The sequence below is a fragment of the Schistocerca gregaria genome, chromosome 1, assembly GCF_023897955.1.
Source record: "Schistocerca gregaria isolate iqSchGreg1 chromosome 1, iqSchGreg1.2, whole genome shotgun sequence".
NCBI classification, from domain to species: Eukaryota; Metazoa; Arthropoda; class Insecta; order Orthoptera; family Acrididae; genus Schistocerca; species Schistocerca gregaria.
The window spans coordinates 181,969,083-181,994,010 of record NC_064920.1 but is presented as its reverse complement, the minus strand read 5'-3'; positions in this window follow the sequence as shown (position 1 = coordinate 181,994,010).

Sequence of the window (24,928 nt, the reverse complement as noted above, 5' to 3'; positions counted from 1 at the left end):
CCTGCCTCCGGCATAGATGTGTGTGATGTCCTTAGGTTACTTAGGTTTAAGTAGTTCTAAGTTCCAGGGGACTGATGACCTTAGATGTTAAGTTCCATAGTGCTCAGAGCCTTTAGAAAGTTGTGCCACAAATTTCTCTTCTCACCATTTCTATTCAGTACCTCCTCATTAGTTACGTCATCTACCCATCTAATCTTTAGCATTCTTCTGTAACATTCCATTTCGAAAGCTTTTATTCCCTTCTTGTCTAAACTACTTACGTCCATGTTTCACTTCCATACTTGTCTACACCCCATACAAATACATTCAGGAAGGAGTCCCTGACACTTAAATCTATACTCGATGTTCACAAATTCTTCAGAAACTCTTTTCTTGCCGCAGCCAGACTACATTTTGTACGCTGTCTACTTCGACCATCATCAGTTATTTTACTCCCCAAATAGCAAAACTCATTTACTACTTTAAGTGTCTAATTTTCTAATCTAATTCCCTCAGCGTCACGTGATTTAATGCGACTACATTCCATTATACTCGTTTTAGTCTTGTTGATGTTCATTTTATATCCGTCTTTCAAGACATTGTACACTCCCTTCAACTGCCCTTCCACGTCCTTTGCTGTCTCTGACAGAATTTCAATGTCATCGGCCAACCTCAAAGTTTTTATTTCTTCTCAATGGATTTGAATTCCTACTCCAAATTTTTCTTTTGTTTCCTTTAGCGCTAGCGCAATGTATAGATTGAATAACATCGGGGACAGGCTACAACCCTCTCTAACTTCCTTCCCAACCACGGCTTCCCTTTCATGTCCCTCCAGTCTTATAACTGTCATCTGGTTTCTGTACAAATTGTAAATAGCCTTTCGCTCCCTGTATTTGACCCCTGCCACCTTCAGAATTTGAAAGAGAGTATTCCAGTCAACATTATCAAAGGCTTTCTCTAAGTCTACAAATGCTAGAAATGTAGGTTTGCCTTCCTTTAACCTATCTTCAAAGAGAAGTCGTAGGGTCCGAATTTCCTTGCGTGTTACTACATTTCTACGGAATCCAAACTGATCTTCCCCGAGGTCGGCTTCTACCAGTTTTACCATACGTCTGTAAAATATTCGTTTTAGTATTTTCCAGCCGTGATTTCTTAAACTGATGGTCGTTAATTTTCGCACCTGTCGACACAAGCTTTCTTTGGGATTTGAATTATTATATTCTTATTGAAGTCTGAGGGTATTTCACGTGTTTCAATCATATTTCTCACCAGATGTTCGAGTTTTGTCATGGCTGGCTCTTTAATCTCCTTAATTTTCTCAACGAACATCTAAGAGTTTTCAACGTGATGTCCGCAGCGGCCACCAATCGGAGTGAATAACCCGATACAGGGTGACTCTCAAGAGTCATAATGCGTATTTTCTCGGATATTTCAGCAACTGTTTCTAATTGCGTTTTGCAGTGTAAGCTGAAGTCAGCCCAAACAATTACTGATCATCACGTATTACCATCGCCAATGGAAAGCGTTGGTTTGGTCCCCACTACAAGCAAAATTATTTTTAAATTGGAATTTTATCTGCCCTTTCGATAGAGTGGTCCCAGATTAGTCTAGTGCGGTATTCATTTTATCGATATATTTTAACAGTGATAGTAAAACACGAAGAATCAGGCAGCGAGAGCACTGCTGTAACCCACACTGACTGCTACCGCCAAGCAGGCAGCGCTACACAACTGTGAGTCGTTGCAGGTGTACTGCTTATTTTTCATGTTTTGCTGTCGCTGGTAACACATATCGATAAAACGAATATCGCACTAGACTAATTTGGGAGCGCCCTATCAACTGCGTGTGAAAAATGGAGATTTAAAAATAAATTTTGGTTGTAATGCGGAACGAACCGACGCTTTCTGTTGACACAGGGCGTCACTTGAGGAGCTGTGACCCCAGCTATACAATTTCAAAAAGGAAATTGCACATATCTCTCGGAACATCAGAGAAAATGTGCCTGACGACTCTTAGGTGAGAGACTAGGTATACACAGTGGTTCGACAAAAATATGGAAATATCAAAAACACGACACATTACGATGCATCATACGGTCTGGGAAACGCGCTGGCATTCAGAACAACTTTAAATCGCCTCGAGATGGATAAATACTGGTCTTGCATAGTTTTGAAGATAATCTTATACCATTCTTCCTGCAAACTAGTGGCAGGTAACGATGATAGGGATGGATAGCAGTCAAGCACCTTTTTCTCCAAATTAGACCAGAAAATCTCAGTAAAATTGCGATACGATGGCTAATGTGACCAGCGGAGATGCGACATCTCATCCTCAAACACACAAAACAAGTCCTGGACGATATGAAGCTCTGTCGTCTTGGAACACAGCTTCACCACTGAGAAAAAAAAAAAACAGTGTACAATGCAATGGACCTGTTTACCGAAGATGGTAACATACACTATGTGATCAAAAGTATCCGGAAACCCCCAGAAACATACGTTTTACATATTATGTGCATTGTGCTGCCACCTACTGCCAGGTACTCCATATCAGCGACCTCAGTAATCATTAGACATCGTGAGGGAGCAGAACGGGGCGTTCCGCGAAACTCACGGAAATCGAACGTGGTTAGGTGATTGGGTGTCACTTGTGTCATACGTCTGTAAGTGATATCTCCACACTCCTAAACATCCCTAGGTCCATTGCTTCCGATGTGATAATGGAGTGGAAACGTGAAGGGACACACATAGCAGAAAAGCGTGCAGGCCGACCTTGTCTGTTGACTGACAGAGACTGCCGACAGTTGGTAATATTGTGCAATAGGCAGACCCGTGGTCTAGGAGTAGCGTCTTTTGATTCATAATCAAAACGTCTTCGTTCCCGGGTTCGAATCCCGCCACTGCCTAAATTTTGATAAATAATCAGCATTGGCGGCCGAAGACCTCCGGCATAAGAAGTCAGCCTCATTCTGCCAACGGCCTTGTCAAAGAGGGCGGAGGAGCGGATAGAGGTTCAGGGCACTCTCTTTGACCTAGGGGTGGGAAATTGCCCCTAAAGGCTGAAGAATCAGCAATGATCAACGACATGAGGATGCAGAAGGAAATGGAAACCACTGCATTAAAGACACGTAACGTGTATCCACAGGACATGTGGCCTGTAGTTGGAGAAGTGTCATGATGATCTCTCCATTGGCAAAAGATTCCGGAATAGTCCCCCATTCGGATCTCCGGGAGGGGACTGCCATTGGGGAAGTTACCATGAGAAAAAGATTGAATAATCAACGAAAGGATAATGTTCTACGAGTCGGGGCGTGGAATGTCAGAAGCTTAAACGTGGTAGGGAAACTAGAAAATCTGAAAAGGGAAATGGAAAGGCTCAATCTAGATGTAGTAGGGGTTAGTGAAGTGAAGTGGAAGGAAGACAAGGATTTCTGGTCAGATGAGTATCGGGTAATATCAACAGCAGCAGAAAATGGTATAACAGGTGTAGGATTCGTAATGAATAGGAAGCTAGGGCAGAAAGTGTGTTACTGTCAACAGTTCAGTGACTGGGTTGTTCTAATTAGAATCGACAGCAGACCAACACCGACGAAGATAGTTCAAGTGTACATGCCGACGTCGCAAGCTGAAGATGAACAGATAGAGAAAGTGTATGAGGCTATTGAAAGGGTACTGCAGTATGTAAAGGGGGACGAAAATCTAATAGTCATGGGCGACTGGAATGCAGTTGTAGGGGATGGAGTAGAAGAAAAGGTTACAGGAGAATATGGGCTTAGGACAAGGAATGAAAGAGGAGAAAGACTAATTGAGTTCTGTAACAAATTTCAGCTAGTAATAGCGAATATCCTGTTCAAGAATCACAAGAGGAGGAGGTATACTTGGAAAAGGCCGGGAGATACGGGAAGATTTCAATTAGATTACATCATGGTCAGACAGTGATTACGAAATCAGATACTGGATTGTAAGGCGTACCCAGGAGCAGATATAGACTCAGATCACAATATAGTAGTGATGAAGAGTAGGCTGAAGTTCAAGACATTAGTCAGGAAGAATCAATACGCAAAGAAGTGGGATATGGAAGTTCTAAGGAATGACGAGATACGTTTGAAGTTCTCTAACGCTATAGATACAGCAATAAGGAATAGTGCAGTAGGCAGCACAGTTGAAGAGGAATGGACATCTCTAAAAAGGGCCATCACAGAAGTTGGGAAGGAAAACATAGGTACGAAGAAGGTAGCTGCGAAGAAACCATTGGTAACAGAAGAAATTCTTCAGTTGATTGATGAAAGGAGGAAGCACAAACATGTTCCGGGAAAATCAGGAATACAGAAATACAAGTCGCTGAGGAATGAAATAAATAGGAAGTGCAGGGAAGCTAAGACGAAATGGCTGCAGGAAAAATGTGAAGACATCGAAAAAGATATGATTGTCGGAAGGACAGACTCAGCATACAGGAAAGTCAAAACAACCTTTGGTGACATTAAAAGCAACGGTGGTAACATTAAGAGTGCAACGGGAATTCCGCTGTTAAATGCAGAGGAGAGAGCAGATAGGTGGGAAGAATACATTGAAAGCCTCTATGAGAGTGAAGATTTGTCTGATGTGATAGAAGAAGAAACAGGAGTCGATTTAGAAGAGATAGGGGATCCAATATTAGAATCGGAATTTAAAAGAGCTTAGGAGGACTTACGGTCAAATAAGGCAGAAGGTGTGTAGAATATATGAGTCTGGCGACATACCATCTGACTTTCTGAAAAGCATCATCCACACCATTCCGAAGACGGCAAGAGCTGACAAGTGCGAGAATTATAGCACAATCAGCTTAACAGATCATGCATCGAAGCTGCTTACAAGAATAATATACAGAAGAATGGAAAAGAAAATTGAGAATGCGCTAGGTGACGATCAGTTTGGCTTTAGGAAAAGTAAAGGCACGAGAGAGGCAATTCTGACGTTACGGCTAATAATGGAAGCAAGGCTGAAGAAAAATCAAGACACGTTCATAGGATTTGTCGGCCTGGAAAAAGCGTTCGACAATATAAAATGGTGCAAGCTGTTCGAGATTCTGAAAAAAGTAGGCGTAAGCTATAGGGAGAGACGGGTCATATACAATATGTACAACAACCAAGAGGGAATAATAAGAGTGAACGATCAAGAAGGAAGTGCTCGTATTAAGAAGGGTGTAAGACAAGGCTGTAGCCTTTCGCCCCTACTCTTCAAGCTGTACATAGAGGAAGCAATGATGGAAATAAAAGAAAGGTTCAGGAGTGGAATTAAAATACAAGGTGAAAGGATATCAATGATACGATTCGCTGATGACATTGCTATCCTGAGTGAAAGTGAAGAAGAATTAAATGATCTGCTGAACGGAATGAACAGTCTAATGAGTACACAGTATGGTTTGAGAGTAAATCGGTGAAAGACGAAGGTAATGAGAAGTAGTAGAAACGAGAACAGCGAGAAACTTAACATCAGGATTGTTGGTCACGAAGTCAATGAAGTTAAGGAATTCTGCTACCTAGGCAGTAAAATACCCAATGACGGACGGAGCAAGAAGGACATCAAAAGCAGACTCGCTATGGCAAAAAAGGCATTTCTGGCCAAGAGAAGTCTACTAATATCAAATACCGGCCTTAATTTGAGGAAGAAATTTCTGAGGATGTACGTCTGGACTACAGCAGTGCATGGTAGTGAAACATGGACTGTGGGAAAACCGGAACAGAAGAGAATCGAAGCATTTGAGATGTGGTGCTATAGAAGAATGTTGAATATTAGGTGGACTGATAAGGTAAGGAATGAGGAGGTTCTACACAGAATCGGAGAGGAAAGGAATATGTGGAAAACACTGATAAGGAGAAGGGATAGGATGATAGGACATCTGCTAAGACATGAGGGAATGACTTCCATGGTACTAGAGGGAGCTGTAGAGGGCAAAAACTGTAGAGGAAGACAGAGATTGGAATAACAAGCAAATAATTGTTGCAAGTGCTACTCTGAGATGAAGAGGTTAGCACAGAAAAGGAATTCGTGGCGGGTCGCGGGTCGCATCAAACCAACCAGTAGACTGATGACCAAAAAAAAAAAAAGTGTTGGTCAGCTGGATGTGAACAGCGCGTAGCGTTGCGCAGTTGGAGGTGGATGTGGGGAGAGAGATGGCAGAATTTCGAGTGCGGACGATCTGGAAAAAAAACAGACAGGCATCTGTCCAGACTATCAAACAGGAATTCCAAACAGCATCAGAATCCACTGAAAGTACTTTGACAGTTGGGCGGGAGACGAGAAAACTTGGGTTTCATGGTCGAGGGGCTGCTCATAAGCCACACATCACGCCGGTAAATGCCAGACGACGCCTCGCTTGGTGTATGGAGCATAAAAAATGGTTCAAATGGCTCTGAGCACTATGGAACTTAACTTCTGCGGTCATCAGTCCCCTAGAACGTAGAACTACTTAAACCTAACTAACCTAAGGACATCACACACATCCATGGCTGAGGCAGGATTCGAACCTGCGACCGTAGCGATCGCGCGGTTCCAGACTGAAGCGCCTAGAAGCGCTCGGCCTGGAGCTTAAACATTCGAAGATTGAACAATCGAAAAACGTTATGTGGAGTGACGAATCACGGTGCACAATGTGGCGATCCGATGGCAGGGTGAGGGTATGGTGAATGCCCGGTGAACGTTATCTGCCAGCGTGTGTAAGGGCAACAGTAAAATTCGGAGGGGGTTATGCTATGGTGTGGTCGTGTTTCCTACGGAGGGGGCGTGCATCCCTTGTTGTTTTACTTGGCACTATGACAGCACAGGCCTATATCGATGTTTTAAGCACCTTCTTGCTTCCCACTGTTGACGAGCAATTCGGGGATGGCGATTGCATCTTTCAACACGATCGAGCACCTGTTCATAATGCACGGTCTGTGGCGGGGTGGTTACACCACAATAAAATCCCTGTAATGGACTGGCCTGCACAGAGTCCTGACCCGAATCTTACAGAACACCTTTGGGATGGTTTGGAACGCTGACTTCGTGCCAGGCATCACCGACCGACATCGATAACTCTCCTCACTGCACGGCTACCATTAACCCAAGAAATCTTCCAACTTCTGATTGCACGTATGCCTGCGGGAGTGGAAGCTGTGCTAAGGGTGAGCCAACACCATACTGAATTCCAACATTGCGGAGGGAGACCGCCGCGAACTTGTAAGTCATTTTTAGCCAGGTGTGAGGATACTTTTGATCACATGGCGTAATCCTTGGCAGTGACGCAGTCTTGCATATGGCCTATGAAATACCACGATATGGCTACCTGTATCACCGAACTCCAGAAATGTTTCACTTTTGCAAGTTAAATTCAGCCAGAAGTTGGAAAATATGTGAAACAAGATTCATCTGACCAAATTACTTTTTCCCATTGCTCGTTAGTTCAATTTGTACGCTTCGGCACTTCGTTTTTATGTTTATGGCATTTGCGTCGGTGGTGAGTGGTTTTGGAATTTCGGCTCGCCCTGCAAATCCCCTGTCGCGTTATTTGGTGCTGACAGGATTCCCGAATGTGATATTGAGTTCAGCAGTGGATTTTTAGTCACAATCCTGTTCAATGTCCGTCCGCCACGATCAATCGACACACAATTTCGTTCGCGTTGTGACTTAGCGGATGATATTTTTTCGCTTTCTCTGTATGTAGTAGAAATGTTTGATACAGTGCGTCTTGAAACAGCAAGCGCTTTGCCTACCTTCGTTGTTGAAGCACTCACCATAGGTGCACCAAGGATTTGCCCACGTTGAAACTCATTAGCTCATACATAGTGCACAGGGCACTGTTCTGGTCTCCCGCGCCCGGGTTCCCGGGTTCAATTCCCGGAGGGGTCAGGGATTTTCTCTGCCTCGTGATGACTGGGTGTTGTGTGCTGTCCTTAGGTTAGGTTTAAGTAGTTCTAAGTTCTAGCGGACTGATGACCATAGATGTTAAGTCCCATAGTGCTCAGAGCCATTTGTATTGCTCTGATCACGACTGACACCAGCAACGCACAGAGGACACACCACAAGTGTCGTTGGTGGCCGAAACAACAGCGCAACCTGCAAGCTTGACTAGCACCTGATTTTATGTTCAAGCACGGATTTCTCGCAGTGTTTCCATATTTTTGTCCTGCTCCTGTATAAGAAACTACATTATTTTTGCAGTTGTTAAGTTATAACAGCATGACATGTGCTATATCCTTGTATAAGTAATGCACGTATGAATAAAACACCAGAATGTAAGATACACAGTTCTCGTCCGACACTAAGGTCGTTGCACAACTAAGAAGAGGGTATGTGGTGCGAATTTGCTGCAGACACAGTTGTGTTGCTGTACGGACAAAATGGTTCAAATGGCTCTAAGCGCTATGAGACAACATTTGAGGTCATCAGTCCCCTAAACTTAGAACTGCTTGAACCTAACTAACCTAAGGCCATCACACACATCCACGCCCGGGGCAGGATTCGAACCTACGACCGTAGCAGCAGCGCGGTTCCGGACTGAAGCACCTATAACCGCTCGGCCACAGCGGCCGGCGCTGTACGGTCAACAGGTGTACCACAGTGTTTGATGAAATGGGGCGGTGACTATAAACGTAATCCAAAGCTGAAGTACACAGGACAGAGTGATTATCATGGTAAAACTTCTGAATGGCAGACATATTCATCGTGATGTTCTGGCGGTATACAGACCAAATGCAATGCCGCGTGTAGCCCTAGCGAGAATGTGCTATCAACTTGACCAAGGCCGTACTGATGTGGGTGAAGCGGAATGGGAAGTCCAGATCTTGCATCGTGCTACTGCCACCTTTTTCGCAATGTGAAAGAACATCTGGGGACGGTGAGAGGAAGGGGCAGAACGGGGGGGGGGGGGGGGGGGGGGGGGGGGGGGGTAGCGATTTTCCAACGATGAACGTTCGCACAGCGGTTCTAAAATAGCTCCGTGACCAATGGGCGTATTGCTACAACCGAGGTCGATGAGGTTTTGAACGACTCGCAGGACATTCTGGCCCTGCAGAAAGCTGGTGACTATGTTGTAAAATATTAGGTTCATGCATAAGTTCGTAGCGTTTCTCTTTTGCATGTTGATATTCCGCTTCCTATGGGTTTATTTATAGTTTGTCATTTTTTTATAATTCGCTGTTGCTATTTGAGTTTACATATTGTCATTTTGTCATTTGTAGATGGTGAGTGGAGTTGTGGAGGCTATAAAATGGAATACATACGGAGAAATCGGAGCATTTCCGACGGACTCTTCTGTTTGAGATCAGTAGACGGATAACAATAGGGGATGCAGGCAGAAAAATTTTTCACCGTGTGTGGGGATAATGTCACAGGACTGAGCTCGGCGAGAAACTAATTTGGTTGTTTTAAGGAGAATCGTTTTGACGTTAGAGACTATCCGTATTTAGGAAGACCTTCGGAGTTTGATGAAGATCGTTTAACAGCATTAATCGACAGTGACTGGCGCCAGTGTACTCGAGAACTGACAAATGTAATGAACTGTCATCATTGCCCCACCGTGCGACATCTGCATGCAACGGCGAAGGTAAAAAATCAGGTGATTAGATATCGCATGCAAAATAAAAAAAAAAACAGTGCGTTGTCATATGTGGATCTCTGCTTGCTCGTCATCAATTGGCTCGTGAGCATGAACGACCATACCTACACTGGTGTCGAGAAATGGTGTCCATGTGATAACATAAGAAATAGAAAGGAATGGCTGAGCGCAAGCAACGCGGCAATTACCCGTACAAAGACCTGCCCGCATCTACAAAAGATAATGTTAGCGTCTGGTAGAACAGTGACGGAGTGGTCTTCACGAATTGCTTCCCCAAGGTGTAACTATCACTGTTAACATTTACTGTCAACGAGAGGGACGTCAAAAATGGTTCAAATGGCTCTGAGCACTATAGGACTTAACATCTGAGGTCATCAGTCCCCTAGACATAGAACTACTTAGACCTAACTAACCTAAGGACATCACACACATCCATGCCCGAGACAGGATTCGAACCTGCGACCGTATCAGCAGCGCGGTTCCAGACTGAAGCGCCTAGAACCGCTCGGTCACAACGGTCTGGGGTAGTGAAGTCATTCCGCAAGCACTTTATTCACCTGATCTTGCGCACTCACATTTTCACCTTTTGCGTTCACTATCGAACAGCTTTTAAGGAACTTCCTCTACGGATGAAAATGGGCTCCGAATATGAAACGACGAGTTCTTCGTCTCAAAACCACGTGATGTCTACAGTCTCAGAATGGAAAAGTCACCCCAGCATTAGCAAACGGTTGTAAATAGTGACAGAAAATCTATGATTGACGACTGAAGTCTCTGTTATGTGTATCCGCTGTGTTTCTTAAACCTGTGAAAAAATATGCGAACTCGTGCAAGCCGGCCGGAGTGGCCGAGCGGTTCTAGGCGCTACAGTCTGGAGCTGCGCGACCCCTACGGTCGCAGGTTCGAATCCTGCCTCGGGCATGGATGTGTGTGATGTGCTTAGGTTAGTTAGGTTTAAGTAGTTGTAATTTCCAGGGGACTGATGACCACAGCAGTTGAGTCTCATAGTGCTCAGAGCCATTTGAACCATTTTTGAACCTCAGAAGTTAAGTCCCATAGTGCTCAGAATCATTTGAACCACTTTTTTTTTTTTTTTTGTCCCCGTGCACCAGCGCTGTAGTTGTATGTTTCTGTGTCTCCAAAGTGTAGTGCAGCATCGAATAAAAGCGAACTGACCTGCCATAACACACTAAGCTGAAAAAAGTTATGGGACAGCGATACGCACATACACAGATGGCGGCAGTATCGTGTGCACAAGGTATAAAAGGGCGGTGCATTGGTGAAGTTGCTATTTGTACGCAGGTGATTCATCAAAAAGGTTTCCGACGTGACAGTGGCGGCAGACTTTGAACGCGGAATGGTAGCTGGAGCTAGATGCATGGGCCATTCCATTCCGGAAATTATTAGGGAACTCAATATTCCGAGAGCCACAGTGTCATGAGCGTGCCGAGGATAGCAAACTTCAGGCATTGCCTCTCATCACTCGCTACGCAGTGACCGACGGCCTTCGTTTTACAACCGAGAGCAGCGGCGTTTGCACAGAGTCTTCAGTGCTAACGGACAAGAAAAACTGCGTCAAATAACCGCAGAAGTGAATGTGGGACATACGACGTACGTACACGTTAGGACAGTGCGGCGAAATTTGGCGTTATAAGGTTATTGCAGCAGACGATGTGTGGGAGTGCGTTTGCTGACATCACGACATCGCCTGACCACATCTGTTGACTCTAGTGGAGTGGAAAACCGCGGCCTGATGAGATGAGTCCTGATTTCAGTTGGTAAAAGTTGATGGTATGGACATCACGAAGGCATGGACGCAAGTTCTCAACAAGGCACTAAGCAAGCTGGTGGTGGCTCGAAAATGGTGTGGTCTCTGTTGATGTGGAACTGACTGGCCCTGGTCCAGCTGAACCGATCAATGACTGGAAATGGTTATGTTCGCCTAGTTGGAGACCAGTTGCAGCCATACATCTACAGCTACATTCATACTCCGCAAGTCACCCAATGGTGTGTGGCGGAGGGCACTTTACGTGCCACTGTCATTATCTCCCTTTCCTGTTCCAGTAGCGTATGGTTCGCGGGAGGAACGAATGCCGGAAAGCCTCCGCGCGCTCGAATCTCTATAATTTTAAATTCGTGATCTCCTCGGGAGGTATAAGTAGGGGGAAGCAATATATTCATCCAGAAACGCACCCTCTCGAAACCTGGACAGCAAGCTACACCGTGATGCAGAGCGCCTCTCTTGCAGAGTCTGCCACTTGAGTTTGCTAAACATCTCCGTAACGCTATTACGCTTACCAAAAAACCCTGTGACGAAACGCGCCTCTCTTCTTTGGATCTTCTCTATTTCCTCCGGCAACCCGACCTGGTACGGATCCCACACTGATGAGCAATACTCAAGTACAGGTCGAACGAATGTTTTGTAAGTCACCTCCTTTGTTGCTGGACTGTCCATATGAATCTCAACCTGGTACCCGCCTTGGCAACAATTAATTTTATGTGATCATTCCACTTCAAATCGTTCAGACGCATACTCCCAGATATTTTACAGAAGTAACTGCTACCAGTGTTTGTTCCGCTATCATATAATCATACTATAAAGGATCCTTCTTTCTATGTATTCGCAATACATTACATTTGTCTGTGTTAAGGGTCAGTTGCCACTCGCTGCACCAAGTGTCTATCCCCTGCAGATCTTAGTGCATTTCACTACTGCAACTTCTCTGTATACTACAGCATCATCCGCGAAAAGCCGCATGGAGTTCATGTCGTGTCACCGGGCCACAACTGTTTGGGATTGGTTTGAAGGTCACTGTGGATAATTTGAGCGAATGACCTCGCCACCTAGCTCGTCCGACATGAATCCCATCGAACATTTATGGGACATATTCGAGTGGTCAGTTCATGGACGAAATCCTGCATTGGCAACTCTTTCGCAAGTATGGACAGCTGTAGGGGCATCATGGCTCAATATCTCTGCGGGGGAGTTCAGACGACTAGTTGAGTCCATGACGGGTGCAGCTGCTGCACTGCGCTGGGCAAAAGCAGGTCCGACACGATATTAGGAGGTGTCCCATGACTCTCCTCACCTCAATGTAATGTGCAACTTACGTGCTGAAGTCCTCTCGTACCAGTGTTATTATGAGTACAGAAGCGGAGACGAATTCCTCGGCAGGCAGCGGCGGGGTTGTGGTTGCGGGCGCAGGGTTCAGCGACCGACCCGCACAGTTGGTGCCGCTGCGGAGGCGATGGGCCGCCGCCGCCCCGTCACGTCGCCGCGCGGCTTCTAATGACAGCGGCCGGCCCGGGGAATTAATTTGGTAAGGCACGGCACGAGGTGCGGCGACGTGTCCGGCCGCTGATGACGGCCACTGCTTAGGCCCGCCATTAGCCGCTACGTGCGCCCACTTGCCAGTAACTAGCCCGCGCGGGCCGGGCCCCGCCCCAGGCGGAGGCGGAGGTGCCGCTCTCGGACCGGCTTCCCTCCCTCGTCCGACAAAACACAGCCTCGCAGCGAGGCGACAACACCCGGTGACTGTCACCGGGAAGAGCGCACGTACCACAAAAGAGCTGTGGCCTCGTTGCGCCATTTTCACGATCGTACAATGCTCGCACATCGAGATGTCCGCTGTTAGAGGGGTAAGGGGCACGGTTATAAGGAAGCCTCCTGAACGCATTTTTTATTTGTTTTGTATGTCATGTTCCGCAGGACCAAATTGAGGAACAAGCCTCCATGGTCACGGAACGAGCCAGAACATGAAATCAATAATCACACATAAACTGAAACATATGTGAATCCTACTCAGACGACAGGCCATAATCAGACTCTTTCAACTCTCTCCTCAGTTTCCAAACTCTCTATCCTGTCCACCGTCTGATCCACCGGATTCAGGACTTCCTCCACTTGCTCCACTTGAGGGGCGTCTCTGTGGCGTTCCTCTGGATCCCAGGACATGTTGGTATCTATGGAAATGAGGTGGCCGATACAGCGGCTAAGACTGCAATCTCTCTTCTTCGGCCAGCTATTCGCATGATTCCCTTCGCCGATCTACGGAGTATTTTATGTCGTCGTGTTGCTCTTTTATGGCACGCACCATGGTTGACACTTCCCAATAATAAATTGCGGGACGTGAAAGCTCTTCCCTGTGCTTGGACCTCTTCCTCCCGAGCTCGTCGTCGGGAGGAGGTAATTTTAACCAGACTCCGGATAGGGCACTGTCTGTTTAGCCATCGACATCTTTTAAGCGGCGATCCTCCCCCACTCTGTCCGCAGTGCTCTCAACTGTGGACAGTGAGACACCTTTTATCTGAATGCCCCTATTTTACTCCGTTACGCGCCCGTCTACAGCTGTCGCCTGATATCTCTTCCATTTTAGCAGATGACACGCGATCAGCCGATCGCGTTTTCGAGTTAATTAGTGCCAGTGAGATGACGTCAGTAATTGAAGCTCTTTTTTGGGACAAACAAACCCTCATCTACATTGGTTTTTTAAGCTTTCCTTCTGTTTTTGGTTTCCCCACTTTTTTGAGTTTTGCTCCCATTGCTGCTGGTTTTCAGTTTCGTTTCTTAGCTTTTCCTAAGTCACAGACCGGGCGCTTATGACCATAGCAGTTTTAAGCCCTAAAACCACAAAAAAACTAACAAGGTAACACAGGATTTCACTGAATTTCTTAACTTTTCCAGGAGTTCCTTGACAGAATAGAAAGAATGATAATTCATTGAAAACCTCAGCTGCTGACAGGTTTTGTTGACATACCTTGATGGGGACAGCTGAAAATGTGCGCCCCGACCGGGACTCCAACCCGGGATCTCCTGCTTACATCGAAGACGCTCTAGCCATTTATTTATTTATTTTTTTAAATCTCATTTTCTTCACTTTGGTTCATTGCATCTACTCGGGGCGGACGTCGTAAGACACCCGTTTAAGTTCATTGTTGATCCATTAACTCAGTTTTTTTATTACTGAGGGCTGCTAACCCTCTGACCGAACACGCTGAGCTACCGTGCCGGCTAGCCATCTGAGCCACCGAGGACACAAATGAATAGCGCGACTGCAGGGACTTGTCCCTTGCACGGTTCAACTGAGACCCACATTCCCAACTCTGCACAATCTACATACGTAATGTTCCTAACAGATACTTTGCCCATCCACTCGTTACTCGCGCCCACTTAAGTTGACGATACCAGTAAGGGTTCGGGCAACCTGTGCGAAATCGCATAGACGAAGGTCACTGGCCGGGTAGCTATTTAACTATATATGAAGATAACGTGCAACGGATAAGTCCCTGCAGTCGCGCTATTCATCTGTGTCCTCGGTGGCTCAGATGGATAGAGCGTCTGCCATGTAAGCAAGAGCTCACTGGATCGAGTCCCGATCGGCGCACATATTTTCGGCTGTCCACATCGAGGTCGGCAGCTGAGGGTTTCAATTAATTATCATTTTTTCTAGAGAAGCTGCACGGTCATCAATGGTATCTGTTCTTTCGAGAACAGTTAATATCTTCATATATACACTCCTGGAAATTGAAATAAGAACACCGTGAATTCATTGTCCCAGGAAGGGGAAACTTTATTGACACATTCCTGGGGTCAGATACATCACATGATCATACTGACAGAACCACAGGCACACAGACACAGGAAACAGAGCATGCACAATGTCGGCACTAGTACAGTGTATATCCACCTTTCGCAGCAATGCAGGCTGCTATTCTCCCATGGAGACGATCGTAGAGATGCTGGATGTAGTCCTGTGGAACGGCTTGCCATGCCATTTCCACCTGGCGCCTCAGTTAGACCAGCGTTCGTGCTGGACGTGCAGACCGCGTGAGACGACGCTTCATCCAGTCCCAAACATGCTCAATGGGGGACAGATCCGGAGATCTTGCTGGCCAGGGTAGTTGACTTACACCTTCTAGAGCACGTTGGGTGGCACGGGATACATGCGGACGTCATTGTCCTGTTGGAACAGCAAGTTCCCTTGCCGGTCTAGGAATGGTAGAACGATGGGTTAGATGACGGTTTGGATGTACCGTGCACTATTCAGTGTCCCCTCGACGATCACCAGAGGTGTACGGCCAGTGTAGGAGATCGCTCCCCACACCATGACGCCGGGTGTTGGCCCTGTGTGCCTCGGTCGTATGCAGTCCTGATTGTGGCGCTCACCTGCACGGCGCCAAACACGCATACGACCATCATTGGCACCAAGGCAGAAGCGACTCTCATCGCTGAAGACGACACGTCTCCATTCGTCCCTCCATTCACGCCTGTCGCGACACCACTGGAGGCGGGCTGCACGATGTTGGGGCGTGAGCGGAAGACGGCCTAACGGTGTGCAGGACCGTAGCCCAGCTTCATGAGACGGTTGCGAATGGTCTTCGCCGATACCCCAGGAGCAACAGTGTCCCTAATTTGCTGGGAAGTGGCGGTGCGGTCCCCTACGGCACTGCGTAGGATACTAAGGTCTTGGCGTGCATCCGTGCGTCGCTGCGGTCCGGTCCCAGGTCGACGGGCACGTGCACCTTCCGCCGACCACTGGCGACAACATCGATGTACTGTGGAGACCTCACGCCCCACGTGTTGAGTATTCGGCCGTACGTCCACCCGGCCTCCCACATGCCCACTATACGCCCTCGCTCAAAGTCCGTCAACTGCACATACGGTTCACGTCCACGCTGTCGCGGCATGCTACCAGTGTTAAAGACTGCGATGGAGCTCCGTATGCCACGGCAAACTGGCTGACACTGACGGCGGCGGTGCACAAATGCTGCGCAGCTAGCGCCATTCGACGGCCAACACCGCGGTTCCTGGTGTGTCCGCTGTGCCGTGCGTGTGATCATTGCTTGTACAGCCCTCTCGCAGTGTCCGGAGCAAGTATGGTGGGTCTTACACACCGGTGTCAATGTGTTCTTTTTTCCATTTCCAGGAGTGTAGTTAAATGGCTACCCGGCCAGTGATCTTCGTCTGTGCGATTGCGCACAGGTTGCCCGAACTCTTACGGGAATCGTCAACTTAAGTGGGCGCCAGTAACGAATGGATGGGCCAAGTATCTATTAGGAACATTACGTATGTAGATTGTGGACAGTTGGGGACGTGGATTGCACGGAAAGCGTGCAAGGGTAAGTCCCTGCAGTCGCGCTATTGATCGGTGGCTCAGATGGATAGAGCGTCAGCAATGTAAACAGGCGATCCCGGCTTCGAGTCCCAGTCGGAGACACATTTTTAGCTGTCCCCATCAAGGTATGTCAACAACACGTGTCAGCAGCTGAGGGTTTCAATTAATTATCATTTATTCTAGAGAAGCTGCACGGTCATCAATGGTATCTGTTCTTTCGAGAACAGTTAGTATCAGTAGTGATTTAAAATGGAATGATCATATTAAGTTGATCGTCGGTAAAGCAGATGCCAGACTGAGATTCATTGGAAGAACCCTAAGGAAATGCAATCCATCCGAAAACAAAGGAAATAGGTTACAGTACGCTTGTTCGACCACTGCGTGAATACTGCTTAACAGTGTGGGATCCGTACCAGATAGGGTTGATAGAAGAGATAGAGAAGATCCAACGGAGAGCAGCGCGCTTCGTTACAGGATCATTTAGTAATCTCGAAAGCGTTACGGAGATGATAGATAAACTCCAGTGGAAGACTCTGCAGGAGAGACGCTCAGTAGCCTGGTACGGGCTTTTGTTCAAGTTTCGACAACATAACTTCACCGAAGAGTCAAGCAGTATATTGCTCCCTCCTACGTATATCTCGCGAAGAGACCATGGGGATAAAATCAGAGAGATTAGAGCCCACACAGAATCATACCGACAATCCTTCTTTCCACGAAAAATACGAGACTGGAATAGAAGGGAGAACCGATAGAGGTACTCAGGGTACCCTCCGCCACACACCGTCAGGTGGCTTGCGGAGTATGGATGTAGATGTAGATGTTCATATATAGAACAGAAGGAGTGAGTCATGATGAAACTCTTCATTTTAGACTTGAAAGTGCTTGGATTACTGCTGAAGTTTTTAAATTCTTGTGGCAGAACACTGCACGCCTTTCTGTAAAAGATTGAAGGAGGTGAGTTCCAAATGCAGATTGGATTTCTGCCTAATATTAATTGGGCGAGAGTTGCTAACTCTTTGGGATAAGCTAATATTGTTAACAACAAACGACATTAAGGAAAATATGCGTTGTGAGGCCAATGTCAAAATTTCCAGAGTACTGAAAAGGGCTTGACAAGAGGTTTGCGAACTTACATCACACGTTGCTCGAACCGTCCGTTTTTTAACCAAAAATAGCCTTTTTGAATCATTAGAGTTACTGCAATGAATAATACCGCACGTCACAAGTGAATGAAAATAAGCAACGAAGTCTACTTTTCGTTTTGAACTATCACTTCTTTTAGATATTGTTGTAATGGTAAATACAGCAGCATTCAACTTTTGAACAAGATTCTGAACATTGGCTTTCCACGGCAGCTTACTGCCTAACTCACTAATGACGTGTCCACTCTGTGCAATCAAAATATCAGTTTTTGTTTAATTTTGTGTTAGAAACTGTAAAAACTGAGTCTTACTGTGATTTAAAGTAAATTTATTTTCTACAAGTTGTGGACTTACGCCTCGAACTACTTTATCTGGCACTGTGTCAATATTGCACCGACCATCCTTCACTACCAAGCTGGTGTCATCAGCAAACAAATATTTTAGGAACATCTGTAATACAAGAAGGCATATCATTTATAAAAATAAGAAATAGAGACGACCAAAGCACCAGCCCTTTGGGCAGTCCCCACTGATCTGTGCCCCGTTGGGACTGCTGCAGAGAATGACCTTGTGCTGTCTCTTCTTAAAGTAAGATGTGAACCAATTGTAATCTCCACCCCTTATTCCATGAGGGTCCCATTTCTGCAATAACATCTTGTGATCAACACAACGAAACGCCTTAGTTAAATCAAAGAAGACGCCTAGTGTTTGCCCCCTTTTATTTAATTCGCCTAGAGTCTCACAGAGGAAAGAGAATACAGTAGTTTGAGCTGTGAAAGCGCCTCTAAAAACAAAGTGTAGATTTGATAGCAATTACCCTTGTACATACAGCCTTTTCAGTAACTTTAGCAAACACCGATGGCATAGAGTTTAACCTAAAATTGTCTATGTTATCCTTTTCTTCTTTTTTATAAAGTGGCTTCACTACTGAATATTTTAATCGGACAGCAAACTGATGATTCCGAAAGACAAAGTTACGAATTTGACTAAGTAATGGGATAACATAGGCAGAACAGTACTTAAGAATTCTGTTAGATACCCGGTCAGATCCATGAGAGTCCTTAGTCTTTAGTGATTCACTTTACACGGGACGCGTCTCTCAGCCAGAAGTGAGCCAAACGTGGTTTGTGCACACCTAGAAATGAACTAATAGATCACACGGAACGTTATTTGTGGCTTCAGCACTCTCTAGTGGTAGTTGTCAGCTACATCTGGAATGTATAGTTCGTTTATGAAAACTGACTGTCGTAAAATAGTTACAGTAGCTCTGTTTATCGATTGTCGAATATGATTTATACATGATATCGAATATGCCAAAACATACTTCTGTTAAAGTAACTATAAACTCCCCATAATCTATTACAAAATATAAAAGTATACTAAAAATATTTGCAAAAATCAGGATATGAACACCAAAACTTCCAGTTCACATAGCACTCCTCCGCCCACTGCGCTACATTTGACAGATGTTAGTTTTTGTTTAATGCTTTAGCCTTATCAGATTAGGCCTTAAGGTCCTCTCTTACATCTGACCAGAAACAACACATACCAAAACTATTACGAAAACATTCACTGGGATAATAGTAACGATAATAATAATAGAAATAATAATAATAATAATAATAATTGACACTAGTAACGATAGTAATAACCGATAACAATATTATAATAATAGTAATGAAAATAATATTTCACACTAATAATAAAAATAATGTTAATGACAGAATACATGTTTACTATTACAGAAGCGGAAGGGATAAAGAGGAGAGGACAAGATTGAAATGGCAATCACAGTGGGTGTTAGGAAATGGCAGAATTTAAATAAAGAACTCTGAAGGAAAAATTATGAGGGAGAGGGAACTGACGAGAGTGAGCTGCAGAATAGTATACGGCAGAGATGTGATAAAAGATTGATCCATTAACATTTTGAAGTTTGGAAGGAATTTAATTTCTCTCATTTTCTGAGGAAGATTGTTCAAAAGTCGGGGTCCTGATACAGAAAATGATTAAGAGAATTTGGCCGTGTTATGTGATGATACAGGGAGGATTTCAGTTTCTTGGGAATGAGTATTTCTGCTGTGCTATTCAGGTAGTAATGTAAGAGTTGATGTTAAATAAAAGAGAGTGCAATGATTGAGAAGACGATACCGCGGACACAGAGTATTATAATGAAATTACAATTAAATCCAGATCTCTAGCTGCTTACAGGTGTTGATAAATATCAACTGGGACATGTCCGAAAGAACAGATGCCATCTTCATACAGAGCATTATAGTTCCTACTCTTATCGGCAAGCAACCTTGCTAACTGTTAGTGGGCAGACGTGATATGGTCGAAATAACGTACGACACAAATGTATCGCACACAAGCGTCCATCGCCAATCCTAGCCAGCGTGAGCTTCCCTTGGAGAATAGCATCACCATAGTCAAGTATGGGGAGCTTCTCTTCAAGCTCGAAAGGAAATACGAGGGTGGTTTGAAAAGTTCTCGGAACGGAATACAAAAAAAAGTACTTACATCACTGAAACTTTTTTTAAATTTTTCAATGCAGTTTCCTTGTAGAGTAAATCTCTTGCTCCAAAGATGTTCCAGTGCCTTGATCCCATCTCGCAAACGAGTTTTCTAAAGGCCTGCAAAATAGTTGTCGGCCGTAGTGGCCGCGCGGTTCTAGGCACTACAGTCTGTAATCGAGCGACCGCTACGGTCGCAGGTTCGAATCCTGCCTCGGGCATGGATGTGTGTGATGTCCTTAGGTTGGTTAGGTTTAATTCGTTCTAAGTTCTAGGCGTCTGATGACCTCAGAAGTTAAGTCGCATAGTGCTCCGAGTCATTTGACGCACTTTTTTTTTTTTTTTTTTGCAAAATAGTTGTCAACTCCGGCTGTCAGTTCTTCGTTTGAAGTGAATCTTTGTCCACCAAGAAAAATTTTCAGTTTTGGGAAGAGATGGAAGTCTGATGGAGCCATATCAGGTGGCAACCACTCATAGCTTAGTTCGTGTAATTTTGCCATGGTGACGGCACATGTTTTTGATCCAGTCAAGAGTTGCGGCACCCATCTTGCAGATATTGATTCAGATATTTTTTTCATTTATAATTCTTCAGTTAAAATGTGATATACCCTTACAGATGACATCTGGCAAGCGTGAGCAATTTCACACACTTTAAATCGGCGATCTGTCATGACCATTCTGTGCATTTTTGCAATGGTTTCTGGAGTAGTGACACATCTCGGCCGACCGTCATCTAAGCTCTCCTGGCCAAATTTAAATTCTTTTGTCCATTTGGCAACAGCTAAATATGAAGGAGCAGAGTCTCCCAGTGCATTCTGGAAATCGGCATGAATGTCATTTGCTTTCATATCTTTCTTCACGAAGTACTTATCCACTGCTCGAATCTCGATTTTTTTCCGTTTCCGCTAACCACTACGCGGGAACAACAACAAAGCCACGTCACTGCCGCAGCTCTCTTGCAATTGTCCTTCACATTCAATATGGCTAGAAATGTCATTAGCTAGTCTTACCACTCATATCGTCTCAATCTGAATTTTATCGCCACTCTTGAAACTTTCTACTAGTTTCTTCATTGCTTCTTTGATTAACAGATTGAAGATTGTATCCAAAGAATATCAAGTGAGCAAGTCGCTGCGCTAGCACTGACCTCTCGTGGTGAACTTTTCAAATCACCCTCGTACTTTTTTATATTTCTGTAGTGAATGAAATGACGCTGACACCTTCTTACTGACTGCAGCAGTGTTTTCGGTGCAGTCTAAATGTTGACCCAGAATTAACCACAAATGCTTTGTAGAAGGGGACGAGGTCATTTCTGTGCCATTTACGATTAAGTGTGGAACAGATTCTCTGACCTGCTGTGCAATAAGTCTTTGTGAGTCACTAAGATTGCTTAGATGGGTTAAGTTTCAAACCTATGCTTTGCGCCCATTCTCATAAGGCAAGTAAATCAGTGTTAACACGACAGACGGCTGCGCACAAGTTTGTAGGACTTGCACTTAGATGTAGCTGAAGGTCTTCAGCGTATGTGTGATATTTGCCGTGAGAGAGAACAGTTGACCCATCATCTACGTGTAATGAGAAAAGCAATGGGCGCAATACTGTACATTGTGAGACCTTTTTTTTTGCAAGTACACTATTTGTTATTTTGCTTCAATACCCAAACACGCTTCACCTCAATTGTGGTATCCGCCATAAACCTTTCTCTTTTATTTTTCTGAAGTACATACATACAAATTATAGTTAGGTTAGGCAATATGTTACATCAGAGTTTGTTGTTGTCTAAATTAAGTGTCAAATTTACCTTTCATGTTACATGATGTGTGTACTGTGGCTACCAACCGAAATCAGCCATAGGTCTAAATTAGTACAACATGTCACCTGTAAACATAAGAGATGTTAGGATGTCGTCTGCACTGAATTTTTGTTTATGATACATAGTACACATATTCTGGCAAAAAGCGTTGCTTATTCCCATTTTTACATTACCTGTGCTGTATTTGTTTTGTCCTGAGCTGTAACTGAGGTGTGTGTGTGTGTATGTATCCCAAACGTGTTTTTATTGTGTTGTGTAGTCTGAATGACCTCTGGACATCTACATCTACATCTACTGATAACTGTGCTATTCACAATAAAGTGCCTGGCAGAGGGTATACTGAACCACCTTCAAGCTGTCTCTCTACCGTTCCACTCTCGAAGGGTGCGTGGGAAAAATGAGCACTTAAATTTTTCTGTGCGAGCTCTGATTTCTCTTATTTTATCGTGATGAGCATTTCTCCCTATGCAGGTGGGCGCCAACTGAATGTTCTCGCAATCGGAGGAGAAAACTGGCGACTGAAATTTCATGAGAAGATCCAGTTGCAACGAAAAACGCCTTTGTTTTAATGATTGCCACTCCAATTAACGTATCATGTCTGTGACACTATCTTCCTCATTTCGCGATAATACAAAACGAGCTGCCCTTCTTTGTACTTTTTCGATGTCATGCCAGCAAGATCTCCGGATCTGTCCCCCATTGAGCATGTTTGGGACTGGATGAAGCGTCGTCTCACGCGGTCTGCACGTCCAGCACGAACGCTGGTCCAACTGAGGCGCCAGGTGGAAATGGCATGGCAAGCCGTTCTACAGGACTACATCCAGCATCTTTACGATCGTCTCCATGGGAGAATAGCAGCCTGCATTGCTGCGAAAGGTGGATATACACTGTACTAGTGCCGACATTGTGCATGCTCTGTTGCCTGTGTGTATGTGCCTGTGGTTCTGTCAGTGTGATCATGTGATGTATCTGACCCCAGGAATGTGTCAATAAAGTTTCCCCTTCCTGGGACAATGTATTCACGGTGTTCTTATTTCAATTTCCAGGAGTGTAATTGCTAAATATGGAGCTATTGTATCAGCATACTCTGAGAGCAACCTGACTGGTATACAATCTGGACCGGAGGCCTTGGCTTTATTATGTGATTTAAGCTGCTTTGTTACCCTGAGGATATCTACTTCTATCTTTCTCATCTTGGCAGTTGTGTTTGATTGGAATTTAGGAACATTTATTTCGTCTTCTTTGGTGAAGGAGTTTCGGTAAAACCGTGTTTAATAACTCTGCTTTAATGGTACTGTCATAAGTGACTTCACCGTTGTTATAGCGCAGTGAAGGTATTGAAAAAGTTGGAAATTTATGGTACGGTCTTACGGGACCAAGCTGCTGAGGTCATCGGTCCCTAAGCTTACACACTGCTTAATCTACCTTAAACTAACTTAAGCTAAGGACAATACATACACTCATGCCCGAGGGAGGAGTGGAACCTCCGATGGGTGGAGCCGCGTGAACTGTGACAAGGCGCCGAAGACCCCGCGGCAAAGGTATTGATTGCATCTTGCCGCTGATGTGCTTCATGTATGACCAGAATCTCTTCGGGTTTTCTGCCAGATTTAGAGACAGAATGTTGTTGTGGAAATTATTAAAAGTGTATAGCATTGAAGTGGGCGTTATATTTCGAACTCCTGCAAAACTTTGCCAATCTTGGTTATTTTTCGTCCTTCTAAATTTGGCATGCTTTTTTCGCTGCTTCTGCAACAGAGATCTGATCCGTTTTGTGTACCACGGGGGATCAGCATCATCACTTATTAATTTATGTTATATATATATATATATATATATATATATATATATATATATATATATATATATATATATCGGTACTATCTCTTTGAAATCATTCCACAACTTTTCTTCGCTTACGTAATCAGATCGGAAGAAATGAAGACTTTCTCTTAAAAAGGCGTTAAGAGCATTTCTATTACCTTTTTTAGATAGATATATTTTGCGTTTCTTTTTGGTGGTTGTAGGTGCTACGGTATTCAGCCTAGCAGCCACTGCCCTGTGGTCGCTAATCCCTGTATTCGTGACGATACTCACTATTTGTCCAGGATTATTTGTTGTTAAAAGATCAAGTATGCTTTCGCAACCGTTTACGCTTCGAGTGGACACATGAACTAATTGTGCCAAGTAATTTTCTGGGAACGCATTCAGTACAATTTCGGATGACGTTTTATGCCTGCCGCTGGCTTTAAACGTATAATTTTTTTGGAAATTTGTGATACTATGGGACCAAACTGCTCAGGTCATAGGCGTATACACTACTTAATCTAACTTAAACTAACTTTCGTTAAGAACAACACACACACTCATACTCGAGGGAGGATTCGAACCTCAGACGGGAGGAGCCGCAAACGTATGTTTGCAGCATATCGAGCATAGATTGAAGTCACCACCGACGATAAGTGTATGAGTGGGGTACCTATTTGAAATGAGACTCAAGTTTTCTTTGAACGGTTCAGCAACTATATCTTCTGAGTCGGGGCTTCGGTAAAACGATCCAATTAATAGTTTAGTCCGATTGTCAGGTATAATATCTACCCATACTATTTCGCAGAACTATCTAATTCAATTTCACTGCAAGGCAAACTACTACTGACAGCAATAAATACTCCACCAGCAACTGTATTTAATCTATCCTTTCTGAACACTGTCAGATCGTTTGAAAAAATTCCGGCTGAACTTGTTTCCGGCTTTAGCCAGCTTTCTGTGCCTGTCATTATTTGAGTTTCAGTGCTT